Raw genomic sequence first — 12,874 nt, 5'->3', positions numbered from 1 at the left:
GAGTGTTTTTAATTTCATTTATTGCATTATTCATTATATATTGACTCTTTTTATTTCTTCTAGGTCCTTGTTAAACCTTTCTTGCATCTTCTCAATCCTTGTCTCAAGCTATTTATCTGTGATTCCATTTTAATTTCAAGATTTTGGATCAATTTCACTATCATTATTCAGAATTCTTTATCAGGTAGATTCCCTATCTCTTCCTCTTTTGTTTTTGGTTTGGTGGGCATTTATCCTGTTCCTTTATCTGCTGGCTATTCCTCTGTCTCTTCATCTTGTTTAAATTGCTGAGTTTGGTGTGTCCTTTCTGTATTCTGGCAGTTTGTGGAGTTCTCTTTATTGTGGCTTTTCCTCGCTGTGTGTGGGTTTGTACAGGTGGCTTGTCAAGGTTTCCTGGTTAGGGAAGCTTGTGTCGGTGTTCTGATGGGTGGAGCTGTATTTCTTCTCTTTGTTCAGTCGCTGTGGGGAGGAGGGAGGGATGCTGCAAACAAATAACACTGGCGTCTTCTCACAGTGCCTCAGCCACACTGGGTCTGCCCCCGCTCACGGCGCGTGTAGCCTCCCTGCCCACACTGCTCGGGCTCTGGGTTGTTCCGCCGGGAACAATCCGAGGCTGGCCCTGGGTTGCATGTACCTCCCAGGTCCAAGCCGCTCAGGTTCAGGCACTCGGGTAGTCCTCAGAGGCGCAGACTCAGTTGGGCCTGAGTTTTGTGCTCTTCCCAGGTCCGAGCAGCTCAAGTGATGAGGTGTTTGGCGGCGCCAATGCTGTGACTTATCGCCTCCCGCCACTCGGTTATCTGGGTGTAAAACCGCGCACCTTCTCAGGCAGATGTTAACCGTCAGACCCCAAAAAGTTTTAGTTAGCAAAAGCCTGCTTACAGTTTTATAGATAATGTCTCTCTGGGGCTGCGATTGCCCCCTTCCGGCTCTGGCTGCCTGTCACGGAGGAAGGTCTGCAACCGGCTATCTCTGTTCAATTCTTTGTTCCGTCTCGCGGGCCTGGCGGTCTTAGGTTAGGGCTGGCTTTTCGTGGTAGATATCCCACAGTCTGGTTTGCTAGCCCAAATTATTTCGCTCAGATAGTGCTCAGGGTATTCAGGCCAGATTCTTACTCTAAGCGATGCAGCCAGCGCTGCGCCTCCCTGCCCAGCCCCCGCTTGCTAATGGCGCGTGCAGGCGTCTGCGCTGCTTCTCCGCTGGGGGAGTTACCGTAGGACTCGCAATCTTCTAGTTTTAATTGTTTATTTATTTTTTCTTCCTGTTATGTTGCCCTCTGTGCTTCCAAAGCTCGGCACAGATTCGGCAGTGAGAAGGTTTCCTGGTGTTTGGAAACTTCTCTCTTTTTAAGACTCCCTTTGCAGGACAGAACTCCGTCCCTCCCTCTTTTGTCTCTTTTTTTGTTTTATATTTTTTCCTACCTCCTTTCGAAGAGTTGGATTGCTTTTCTGGGTGCCTGATGTCCTCTGCCGGCATTCAGAAGTTGTTTTGTGGGATTTACTCGACGTTTAAATGCTCTTTTGATGAATTTGTGGGGGAGAAAGTGTTCTCCCCGTCCTACTCCTCCACCATCTTGGCTCCTCCCTTGGTGGAATTTTTTGCTCATATTTTGCTAAGGATGTTTGCCTCTATTCATCTATGAAATATTGGTCTCTAACTTTCTTTTTCTGTGTTATCTTGGTGTTGGTGTCAGGGTGACAGTGAACTTGTAGGATGAGTTTTGGGTTTTCCTTCCACTCTAGAATTTTGGAAGCATTTCAGAAGTGCATGTGCTAGTAGACTCAGATTTTAAATTTTATTGACTTATAGTTGTTTGCTGTAGTCCTTTAGGATTCTTTGTTATTTCTGTTATATCAGTTATAATGTCATTCTTATCATGTCAAATTTGATTAATATGTAGTCTTTTTTTCTTGATTAGTCTGGACCATGATTTGTCTATAGTGTTTCTCCTCTCCAAAGGACCACGTTTAGTGATACTGATTTTGGCTTTTTTTGTTTTGTTTTATCATTTCTTATGTTTAATTTCTGCTCTGATTTTTATCATGTTTTCCCCTTCTATTCACTTTGGGGAATTTTGTCTGATTTTTCCTCTTTCTCTAAATGCTTTAGATTTAAGATTATGTTGATTACTTGAGATGTGTAGAATTTATCAACTTCACTCTTTTACTGCTTTAGCATGCTCCATAACTTTTGGATAATCCTTTTGTTTTCTCTCAGATTTCGTGAGTGATCTCTTGGCCATGGAGAGTTGTATTTATTCATCTACATGGATTCGTGTTTTTCACAGTCCTCACCCACACATTCTGGTATGTAAATCATAACACTGTGGTTAAAAAAAAATGGTTGATACAATTACCACTATCACAAATTGCCAAGGCTTGATTTGTGATCCACTTTGTGATATATCTTGAAGACATTTTATTTTCACTTTAGAAAAATGTGTATTCTGTTCTGCTTCAGTGAAATGTCCTATACATATCAATTAACTTTGTCAGGTCTCTTGTGCTTGAACACTTGTGTTTCATTTCCAACTCCATTTCTAAATTGGAGGATAATTTCTTTCCAATGTTTTGTTGGCTTCTGCTGTACAGCAGTGTGTATTAGCATGTAGGAGACCAAAGTCCTTTTTTATGTTGTTAATTGTTTGATACATATTCATTTTTCTAGTCCCTCCAGAAATGTTTCTCGTCTTTTCTCCATTCCATTTCTAGAATGTTTTATCACCTTTACTACCACAACATCCAAGTTATTTTCAGGGAGCCTGCCCACTTTTTCTTTTGTTATGTTTTGAGTTTTTACCATATTCCTTTGCCTACAACATAGTTCTCTGACTTCATATTTCCCTACTTACTGTGTTAATGCTCATTTCTTCCCAGACTGCTGCATATTAGCTATTGCTCCTTATCTCCACTCCAAGTTGATAAAGTTGGTTGAGTGGCTAGTGTGGGCTTTGCAGATGGAGAGACTGACAACTAGGTTCTTGAGTTTGCAGCTGAGTCTTCCCTCTCTAATGGTGGTACCATATCTGTCCATGTCATTTGTAGGTATCTATGGGATTAGTCTGACATTAGGCAGTCTATTTGCTGAAGATTGGTTGTGTTTTTCTGTCTTGCTTGTTGTGTGGTGTGAGGCATCAGCCCTGGGTTGTGTAGGCATTTGGGTGCAGTGCATCTGAGATTAAGAAATAGCCTTCAAGGAGACTGTAACCAGTTAATATTCAGAGTAGACAGGAATTCTCTAGTGTCCCATGATCCTGGTCTCAGTGTGAAAGGTCATAATGGAATGCAAAGATGCCAGGATTCTTGGCCTCCGGGGGAGAGGTATTCATTCTGGGGCCAGAGATAAGGCTGGATCACTCAGAGCTTTGTATAATAAAATTTTATTAAAATATCAATGAGATAGAGAAAACTTCTGACATAGGAATCAGAAGAGGGCAGAAAGAGTATCCCCTGCTAGTCTACAGCTGGATGTTGTATAGTCACTAGCAGTCTGTTAATGAAAGAAAGAAATATTTTGAAACTCAGAGTGGTACCAAGCCCCCTCACACATAAGATTAATTTTGGTATAATCTTGGCATCGAACGATTCATCCCAGGCCATAAAATGATTAACTTGAATCTTACAGAATTACAGATTACAATAAAAATAGATTCATTTACATAGATTAGGGATTATATGTATGTATAGATTACATACATATCTGAGTATGACATACTGGTTTGTCAAGTAGGTTTTGAGCCATTAGGCAGAACTGACTTGAGGACAGAGTTTGGGGTAAAATCATAGTACATTAGCATAGTTTAAGACAAACATTTCCATAAGAAAAATGCATTGGTTATCTCAAAGTTTGAGAATAGTTAACTTCAGATGAAAACAGGTATCATTCTGGCAACACAATATTTTAAGAGAAACCTCTTTTTAAATTTGTATAGAGAAGGGAAAAAAAAATATTGCTAGTTTGTTTCCTCCTGCCACTTAAGAGAGATAAAAATGTCTGATACTTGCAGGCCAATTCCTCCCTTTGGAGACCCCTGGCCTTCCTGCTTGTTACTCTCTCAGATGATGACAGCTGAAAAGATCACGCCCAACTTATGCCTAGAGAACTACAATACCATAGTGATAGATTGAGGAGATTAAAAAAGTAAGATAGATAAAAGTGAAATAAATAAATAAAAGGTGACACAAGCAATAAACACTACAGAGAAGACAACAGATTCATAAAGAGAACCAATCAAGTAAATCTCAAGGCAAAATACACCACCAGACCAGAGTGCCAACTGAAGAATAAAGAAAGTGAATCTGACAAGATCAGAATGGCCCCCACAGAATAACAGAAAGCCACAGTTAATATAGAAATGCATACCTGTGTTAAAAGGTGAAGTGACGCAACAGCAACAAAGGCACAGAAAATAGGAAACCAAAGAAAAAGTACAAATAGCTATACAAAAAATAAAAATATGGTTGAAATGACCTTCAAGGCCAAATCAACGTGTAGTAACAAAGAAGCCTACAACTGAGAAAAATAGTGCACAAACAACACAACAATTCAATGCATCAAAAGAATAATACATATTTCCTAGTGTCTCATCTGTCAGTTCCTAGTGCTCAACATGAGCCAGTGGACAATTACACCTCTTTGGAAAGTTCTCCAAAGATGGAAAGAACTGGACTCTGGATCTCTCTAAGGACACCTCAGACTCAAAACTGCTATAATTTCTGGGCGTTTTTACAGCTGCCTGAGTCTGGGCTTTTTTTTTTTTTTTTTTTGACCTCTTCTCAGCTTTTGATGTATTCCATAGACACAGGGTCTGTGTCATTAATCCTGTGTATTTAATCTGCAGCATGCAAAACTTGTTGAAAGATTCCTAATCGTCTTCCTTAATGGCTGTGTTCCTGGGTCTCAGGTGTAAATTTCATCGTTCCTCACATGTGGTCACCAAAGGAGTCTGCCCTGAGACACTTGTGGCACATTGGGTCTGCGATGATGAGCACAGAAGGTGATACAGCTGCTTGAAATGCTGGAACCATGGCTGTGACAATTATGAATAGGAGCCAGCAGCCATAGGCAGAATAGGTTTTGCCTTAATGGGATCTTTTTCTAGCCTGTGTTTGCAGGAGCGTGAGTGGTACTTCTGCTGATCTTTTTCTATTGACTTGTAGTAGGTATTAACAGATGGGAGGATGAGGGGCTACCAAGGTATCTCTGCCTCCTGAGTGTGACACAGTATCTCCTCTTTGGCAGTTTGGTTATTCTCAGAAGGCATTCCCTACTACACAATGACTCATACCTGCTCCATCAGGCCATTTCCACATAGTCAACAGCAGTCCTCTCCCAAGGTTCCTCTAAATTCCGTGTTCTAGCTTCCAGACCCTATGCATACTGGCTGAGCTGCATTGCACTTTGGGTCATATAGGGTCACGACACACATTGTCTGTGTGACTTTTGCTCTATCCAAATTATATTTCATCAGCTGTTTTACCTTGTTTCCTTTCAGTCCAAAGTAATTTGCCCTTTAGTGAAGGGGGTTGCCTCATTCTGGAAATCTCTTTCCTGCTTCTCCATCTCCCACCTGAGGCACAGGTTTTGTCTTGTTTCCTATTCTTCTGTCTTCTTAATTCCTTTCCACTCAGGTATGTCTGGAACGCACATGCGACATTCTGGTGATCAGGATCTTCTGCTAATATTTATCTGATTCTGTGGGAGACCTATTGTCCATGTAGAAGTATTATTTGTGATCTATTCATTAAGAGAATTGCATTTCACATATGCCTACATTTCTGCCTTCTTGGAACTTCTCAGTTTTTCCTGGCAAACTCTATTATTCTTTTTTTCTTGACAGAAAAAACATGAAACATTAGTTGCCATGAGTTAATCTGTTTGATGGTGTTTTGCTTATGTTCACATGTAACTGGTACTACTTTGACTTCCAGTATGCAATCAAGCATATTGTGTTGTCATTTTTTTCTTTCCCCTTGGAAATTTTTGTTAATGAGGATTGTCATTAGTATGAAGAAATGCAGAACTTTCCATATAAAATATAATAGCATAATTGGGCTAAAAAAGGCAGCACTTGAATATCTCTACCTATTTTTTTAACGTTCTTGACATTTTCCCAGAATACAAATGTCTGACTTTGGATCTCGAAGGGCAACTCCATCAGTGCATATCAAAGGTCAGAGACTGCCATGGGCATAATTTAATTATTGTATAAAAGGATGGCAAGTTCATAGGAAATTACCAGTTGGTACTTGGCTACTTGAAAAAAGAGAAAACGACAGCAATGACCAAAAAAACAAACAAACAAACAAACACACACACACAGGAATGTGTAGTTAGTTATTTAATCATAAGAGGTACACATAAATTGATGTTTGTATCACAGAATAAGCAAGGAGATAGCATACAATCATCTATATCTGCTTAACTGTCTCTACTAATGACTTGGACACTGTAAATCACACACAAACCAAAAAAGCAAAAAGAAAAAAATAAAAAGAAAGAAACATAATTTTGTAAAATTCTTAGAGATAAGAATATGAGAATATCTTATATGTCTCCTGGGAAACGTGTATGCTACTAAAGGCACAGCAGTTAGAATTGGACATGGGACAATGAACTGATTCAAAATTGGGAAAGGAACAAGTCAAAGCTATATATTGTTGCCCTGCTTATTTAACTTCTGTGAAGAGAACACCATGAAAAACATAAAAATCTCAATGAAACTCAAGTTAGAAACAAAATTTATGTGGGAGATATGAATAACCTTAGTTATCCCAATGACAAACACCAAAATGACAGAAGAAATATAGTAATTAAGGCACCTCTTGATGAAAGTATTATCTGTTTCAAGCATAGACATCTGAAATGAGATAGTCCTACATAAAAGATGAAATTCTCATTTCCACATATGAAAATCTAGATGAAGATTTCAAGGTGTGAAACATAAAATTCTTCATTATTCACATATACAAATCTGGAGAAAGTTTTTCCAACTTAAAGTACGAATTCTCTGTACATCATACATGAAAGTATGGACACGAAATATTCTGCAGAAAATGTGGAATTTTTTTTACACTAGAGTTATGAAAATCTGGATGCAGATTCTTTGACAGGAAATACAAAAATGTCTATTTCACATATGCAAACATGGTCACACGAAGCATGGAATTTTTTCATATTTTTCATTTGAAAATATTTGTGAGTTCTTTCCTTCATGAAATATTGAATACTGTCTATTTAACATTTGAAAAACCTGTGTTAATTTTCCTAAAAGAAATATAGAATTTTCCCACAGAGTTTCGTGCTTGAACTCTGAAATTCTCTATATTTTCATAAAGAATGTTTGGAAGGTCTTCTGTTATGAGATTTGGAATTCTGTGTATTTCCCATTTGACAATCTGGAGAGAAATGTTCTCATATGAAATATGAATTCTCAATTTTTCAAATGTGAAACACTTTCCAGATTTGTATACATGAAAGAGAATTTCCTGTGATTCAGACATTAAGACCTGAGCTAAACTGCAAACATCAAACAGCTATATTTCATGCATTTCCCGAATACCATATAGAGTTTTCTGTATTTCCTTGATAAAAATCTGGGTGAAGATTTCCCTACAAGACATAGGGGCAACTAGAAAAGGAAGAAATGAAGAACCCCAGGGTTAGTAGAAGGAAAGAAATCTTAAAAATTAGAGCAGAAATAAATGCAAATGAAACAAAAGAGACCATAGCAAAAATAACAAAACCAAAAGCTAGTTCTTTGAAAGGATAAATAAAATTGACAAACCATTAGCCAGACTCATCAAGAAACAATGGGAGAAAAATCAAATCAATAAAATTAGAAATGAAAATGGAGAGATCACAACAGACAACAAAGAAATACAAAGGATCATAAGAGACTATTATCAACAATTATATGCCAATAAAATGGACAACGTGGAAGAAATGGACAAATTCTTAGAAAAGTACAACTTTCCAAAACTCGAGCAGGAAGAAATAGAAAACCTTAACAGACCCATCACAAGCACGGAAATTGAAATTGTAATAAAAAATCTTCCAGCAAACAAAAGCCCAGGTCCAGACGGCTTCACAGCTGAATTCTACCAAAAATTTAGAGAAGAGCTGATGCCTATCCTGCTCAAACTCTTCCAGAAAATTGCAGAGGAAGGTAAACTTCCAAACTCATGCTATAAGTCCACCATCACCCTAATACCAAAACCTGACAAAGATGCAACAAAAAAAGAAAACTACAGGCCAATATCATTGATGAACCTAGATGCAAAAATCCTTAACAAAATTCTAGCAATCAGAATCCAACAACACATTAAAAAGATCATACACCATGACCAAATGGGCTTTATCCCAGGGATGCAAGGATTCTTCAATATCCACAAATCAATCAATGTAATACACCACATTAACAAATTGAAAAATAAAAACCATATGATTATCTCAATAGATGCAGAGAAAGCCTTTGACAAAATTCAAAACCCATTTATGATAAAAACTCTCCAAAAAGCAGGAATAGAAGGAACATACCTCAACATAATAAAAGCTATATATGACAAACCCACAGCAAACATTATCCTCAATGGTGAAAAATTGAAAGCATTTCCTCTAAAGTCAGGAACAAGACAAGGGTGCCCACTTTCACCATTACTATTCAACATAGTTTTGGAAGTTTTGGCCACAGCAATCAGAGCAGAAAAAGAAATAAAAGGAATCAAATTGGAAAAGAAGAAGTAAAACTCTCACTATTTGCAGATGACATGATCCTCTACATAGATAGAAAACCCTAAAGGCTCCACCAGAAAATTACTAGAACTAATCAATGATTATAGTAAAGTTGCAGGATATAAAATCAACACACAGAAATCCCTTGCATTCCTATACACTAATAATGAGAAAACAGAAAGAGAAATTAAGGCAACAATTCCATTCACCATTGCAACGGAAAGAATAAAATACTTAGGAATATATCTACCTAAAGAAACTAAAGACCTATATATAGAAAACTATAAAACACTGGTGAAAGAAATCAAAGAGGACACTAATAGATGGAGAAATATACCATGTTCATGGATTGGAAGAATCAATATAGTGAAAATGAGTATACTACCCAAAGCAATCTATAGATTCAATGCAAGCCCTATCAAGCTACCAACAGTATTCTTTACAGAGCTAGAACAAATAATTTCACAATTTGTATGGAAATACAAAAACCTTGAATAATAAAAGCGATCTTGAGAAAGAAGAATGGAACTGGAGGAATCAACCTACCTGACTTCAGGCTCTACTACAAAGCCACAGTTATCAAGACAGTATGGTACTGGCACAAAGACAGAAATATAGATCAATGGAACAAAATAGAAAGCCCAGAGATAAATCCATGCACATATGGACACCTTATCTTTGACAACGGAGGCAAGAATATACAATGGATTAAAGACAATCTCTTTAACAACTGGTGCTGGGAAAATTGGGCAACCACTTGTAAAAGAATGAAACTAGAACACTTTTTAACACCATACACAAAAGTAAACTCTAAATGAATTAAAGATCTAAACATAAGACCAGAAACTATAAAACTCCTAGAGGAGAACATAGGCAAAACACTCTCTGACATACATCACAGCAGGATCCTCTATGATCCACCTCCCAGAATATTGGAAATAAAAGCAAAAATAAACAAATGGGACCTAATTAACCTTAAAAGCTTCTGCACATCAAAGGAAACTATCAGCAAGGTAAAAAGACAGCCTTCAGAATGGGAGAAAATAATAGCAAATGAAGCAACTGACAAACAACTAATCTCAAAAATATACAAGCAACTCCTAGAACTCAACTCCAGAAAAATAAATGACCCAATCAAAAAATGGGCCAAAGAACTAAATAGACATTTCTCCAAAGAAGACATACAGATGGCTAACAAACACATGAAAAGATGCTCAACATCACTCATTATCAGAGAAATGCAAATCAAAACCACTATGAGATACCAGTTCACACCAGTCAGAATGGCTGCGATCCAAAAGTCTACAAATAATAAATGTTGGAGAGGGTGTGGAGAAAAGGGAACGCTCTTACACTGTTGGTGGGAATGCAAACTAGTACAGCCACTATGGAGAGCGGTGTGGAGATTCCTTAAAAAACTGGAAATAGAACTGCCTTATGATCCAGCAATCCCACTGCTGGGCATACACACTGAGGAAACCAGAAGGGAAAGAGACACGTGTACCCCAATGTTCATCGCAGCACTGTTTATAATAGCCAGGACATGGAAGCAACCTAGATGCCCATCAGCAGATGAATGGATAAGAAAGCAGTGGTACATATACACAATGGAGTATTACTCAGCCATTAAAAAGAATTCATTTGAATCAGTTCTAATGAGGTGGATGAAACGAGCCTATTATACAGAGTGAAGTAAGCCAGAAGGAAAAACACCAATACAGTATACTAATGCACATATATGGAGTTTAGAAAGATGATAACAATAACCCTGTGTACGAGACAGCAAAAGAGACACTGATGAATGGAACAGTCTTATGGACTCTGTGGGAGAGGGAGAGTGTGGGAAGATTTGGGAGAATGGCATTGAAACATGTAAAATATCATGTATGAAACGAGATGCCATTCCAGGTTCAATGCACGATACTGGATGCTTGGGGCTAGTGCACTGGGATGACCCAGAGGGATGGTATGGGGAGGGAGGAGGGAGGAGGGTTCAGGATGGGGAGCACATGTATACCTGTGATGGATTCATTTTGATATTTGGCAAAACTAATACAATTATGTAAAGCTTAAAAAAAAAAACCTGGATATTCACTGTAGCACAGTTAACAGTGGAAAAATAGAAACAATCAAAATTCCCATCAATAGAGCAATGGTTAAATAAATTATGGCACATCAAAAAAAAAAAGACATAGGGAATTAATATATTTTACATATGTAAAATCAAAACCCTTATGATTATACAGTGGAAGTAACAAATCGATGCAGGAGATTCTATCTGATAGATGAGTGCCTGAAGACCTATGGATGGAGGTTAGTGATATTGTACAGGAAGCAGTGATCAAGACCATCTGCATGAAAAAGAAATGCAAAATGGTAAAGTTATGAGGCCTCACAAAGAGCTGAGGAGAGGAGCGAAGCTAAACACGAAGGGGAAAAAGAAGACTATACACATTTGAATGAAGAGCCCCAAAGAATTGCAAGGAGAGATAAAACCTTCTTCAGTTATCAATGCCAATAAATAAAGCAAATCAATAGAATTGGAAAGCCTTCTGATCTCTTCAAGAAAGTCACAGATACCAAGGGAGATTTTAAGGCAAAGATGGGCACAATAAAGGACAGAAATAGTATGGATATAACAGAAGCAGAAACTATTAAGAAGAGGTGGGAAGAATAATCGGATGAACTATGCACAAAAGATCTTCATGACCCAGTTAAGCACGATGGTGTGATCATTTACCTGAGGGCCGGATGTCCTGGAATGCGAAGTCTAGTGGAACTTAGGAAGCATAACTACAAACAAAGCTCGTGGAGGTGATGGAATTCAGTTGAGATATTTCCAGTTCTAAAAGATGATGCTGTGAATGTGCTGCCCTCCATTTTGGGAGACTCAGTGGTGGCCAGAGGACTGGAAATGGTCAGTTTTCATTCCAACCGCAAAGAAAGGAAATCCAAAGAATGTCCAAACTACCACTTAATTGCACACATCTGATCTACTTGCCAAGAACTGCTCAGAATTCCCCAATCCAGGCTTCAACAGAATGTGAGCCATGAGCTTCCACATGTTAAAGCTGGATTTTTAAAAGGCAGAGGCCCAGGAGATTAAATTTTCAACACTTGTTGGGTCCTCCAAAAAGCAAGAGAACTCCAGGAAAATATCTACTCCTATTTGACTATGCCAAAGGCTTTGATTGACACAAGAAAATGACACAAGGAAACAGTCACATTAAAACGTGGAATATTATTCCAAACATGGGAATACATGCCTCCCAATAAAATTTCAATCCAGTTCAGTTCAGTTCAGTCACTCTGTCATGTCCTTCTCTTTGCGACCCCATGAATCGCAGCACTCCAGGCCTCCCTGTCCATCACCAACTGCCGGAGTTCACTGAGACTCATGTCCATCGAGTCAGTGATGCCATCCAGCCACCTCATGCTCTGTAGTCCCCTTCTCCTCCTGCCCCCAATCCCTCCCAGCATCAGAATCTTTTCCAATGAGTCAACACTTTGCATGAGGTGGCCAAAGTACTAGAGTTTCAGTTTTAGCATCATTCCTTCCAAAGAAATCCTAGGGCTGATCTCCTTCAGAATGGACTGGTTGGATCTCCTTGCAGTCCAAGGGATTCTCAAGAGTCTTCTCCAGCACCACAGTTCAAATGCATCAATTCTTCAGCACTCAGCCTTCTTCACAGTCCAACTCTCACATCCATACATGACCACAGGAAAAACCATAGCCTTGCTAGCCGGATCTTTGTTGGCAAAGTAATGTCTCTGTTTTGAATATGCTATCTAGGTTGGACATAACTTTCTTTCCATCTACATAAATATAATAAATTTTTATCAACTTGGAAAAATTTCTCAGTAATTATGAAAGATGAACTATGATAGTAGTGCAGGTTTTAGCATGTTGTTGAATAATGTGTACAGCATTTGATTTGTTATTACATTTTTTTATTGATAATTCAGTTAGGACTTAAAATGTCATATGCAGGCTCTATGTTTCAGCTGATGTGAAAGATACAAAAAGTAAAGAGATTAGACCCAAAACACATTGAAGATATCTGTGATGTTCTTCATAGGAGGGCAAAAAAGTTGCTTCCAACTCCAAGAAAGACTTGAGACAAAGTTGTGAGAAGGGGCTTAG

Source organism: Bos mutus, unplaced genomic scaffold (genome assembly GCF_027580195.1).
Source record: "Bos mutus isolate GX-2022 unplaced genomic scaffold, NWIPB_WYAK_1.1 CTG835, whole genome shotgun sequence".
NCBI lineage: Eukaryota > Metazoa > Chordata > Mammalia > Artiodactyla > Bovidae > Bos > Bos mutus.
This window is presented reverse-complemented; position numbering follows the sequence as displayed.